The sequence below is a fragment of the Bison bison genome, unplaced genomic scaffold (genome assembly GCF_000754665.1).
Source record: "Bison bison bison isolate TAMUID 2011002044 unplaced genomic scaffold, Bison_UMD1.0 scf7180017864518, whole genome shotgun sequence".
NCBI classification, from domain to species: domain Eukaryota; kingdom Metazoa; phylum Chordata; class Mammalia; order Artiodactyla; family Bovidae; genus Bison; species Bison bison.
In genome coordinates, this window is record NW_011495071.1 from 16683678 (window position 1) to 16686275 (window position 2598).

Consider the following 2598-nt stretch of genomic DNA (forward strand, 5'->3'; position numbering starts at 1 on the left):
TGAAGAGACAGAGGAATACCCAGCAGGTAAAGGAACAGGATAAATCCCCACCAAACCAAACAAAAGAGGAAGAGATAGGGAATCTACCTGATAAAGAATTCCAAATAATGATAGTGAAAATGATCCAAAATCTTGAAATAAAAATGGAATCACAGATAAATAGCCTGGAGACAAGGACTGAGAAGATGCAAGAAAGGTTTAACAAGGACCTAGAAGAAATAAAAAAGAGTCAATATATAATGAATTATGCAGTGAATGAGATCAAAAACACTCTGGAGGCAACAAATAGTAGAATAACGGAGGCAGAAAATAGGATTAGTGAAATAGAAGATAGAATGGTAGAAATGAATGACTCAGAGAGGAAAAAAGAAAAAGAATTAAAAGAAATGAGGACAATCTCAGAGACCTCCAGGACAATGTTAAATGCCCCAACATTCAAATCATAGGAGTCCCAGAAGAAGACAAAAAGAAAGACCATGAGAAAATACTTGAGGAGATAATAGTTGAAAACTTCCCTAAAATGGGGAAGGAAATAATCACCTAAGTCCAAGAAACCTAAGTCCAAGAGTCCCAAACAGGATAAACCCAAGGCAAAACACCCCAAGACACATATTAATCAAATTAACAAAGATCAAACACAAAGAACAAATATTAAAAGTAGCAAGGGAAAAACAACAAATAACACACAAGGGGATTCCCATAACAGCTGATCTTTCCATAGAAACTCTTCAGGCCAGGAGGGAATGGCAGGGCATACTTAAACTGATGAAAGAAAATAACCTACAGCCCAGATTACTGTACCCAGCAAGGATCTCATTCAAATATGAAGGAGAAATCAAAAGTTTTACAGACAAGCAAAAGCTGAGAGAATTCAGCACCACCAAACCAGCTCTCCAACAAATGCTAAAGGATCTTCTCTAGACAGGAAACACAAAAACGGTGTATAAACTCGAACCCAAAACAATAAAGTAAATGGCAATGGGATCATATTTATCAATAGTTACCTTAAACATAAATGGGTTGAATGCCCCAACCAAAAGACAAAGACTGGCTGAATGGATACAAAAACAAGACCCCTATATATATTGTCTACAAGAGACCCACCTCAAAACAAGGGACACATACAGACTGAAAGTGAAGGGCTGGAAAAAGATATTCCACACAAATAGAGACCAAAAGAAAGCAGGAGTAGCAATACTCATATCAAATAAAATAGATTTTAAAACAAAGGCTGTGGAAAGAGACAAAGAAGGACACTGCATAATGATCAAAGGATCAATCCAAGAAGAAGATATAACAATTATAAATATATATGCACCCAACATAGGAGCACCGCAATATGTAAGACAAATGCTAACAAGTATGAAAGGGGAAATTAACAATAAAACAATAATATTGGGAGAACTTAATACCCCACTCACACCTATGGATAGATCAACTAAACAGAAAATTAACAAGGAAACACAAACTTTAAATGATACAATAGACCAGTTAGACCTAATTGACATCTATAAGACATTTCACCCCAAAACAATGAATTTCACCTTCTTCTCAAGTGCACATGGAACCTTGTCCAGGATAGATCACATCCTGGGCCATAAATCTAGCCTTGGTAAATTCAAAAAATTGAAATCATTCCAAGCATCTTTTCTGACCACAATGCAGTAAGATTAGATCTCAATTACAGGAGAAAAACTATTAAAATTTGCAACATATGGAGGCTGAACAACATGCTGCTGAATAACCAATAAATCACAGAAGAAATCAAAAAAGAAATCAAAATATGCATAGAAATGAATGAAAATGAAAACACAACAACCTAAAACCTGTGGGACACTGTAAAATCAGTGCTAAGGGGAAAGTTCATAGCAATACAGGCATATCTCAAGAAACCAGAAAAAAGTCAAATACATAACCAAACTCAGGCGGCTGCGACTGGCTCACTAAGTGCGGCCAAGAGGAGCTACCCCATGTACAAGGTCAGGGGCAAAAGCCGGGAGGACCCCATGCCCAAAGGGCGGCGGCCAAGAGGAGTTACCACATGACTGAGGTCAGGGGCAGCGGCCGAGAGTGCCAGGCTGCAACGGAGCAGGAACAGCTGAGAGGAGCTACCCCGCGTCCAAGGTCGGGGTGGGGGCGGCCGAGAGGAGCTACCTCACACCCCCAAGCCCAAGGCCGGGGCGGCGGCCAGGAGGACCAACCCCACACCCAAGGAGCCGTGGCTGTGCAGGCACAGGAGGGCCTGGAGGAGATATCCCACGTTGAAGGTCAGGAAGGGCAGCAGTGAGGAAATATCCCTCGTCCAAGATAAGGAGGAGCGGCTGGACTTTGCTAGAGCAGCCATGAAGAGATACTCCACGCCCAAGGTTAGAGAAACCCAAGTAAGACGGTAGGTGTTGCAAGAGGGCATTAGAGGGCAAACACACTGAAACCATACTCACAGAAAACTAGTCAATCTAATCCACACTAGGACCACAGCCTTGTCTAATTCAATGAAACTAAGCCATGCCGGTGAAGCCACCGAAGACTGGCGGGTCATGGTGGAGAGGTCTGACAGAATGTGGTCCACTGGAGAAGGGAATGACAAACCACTTCAGT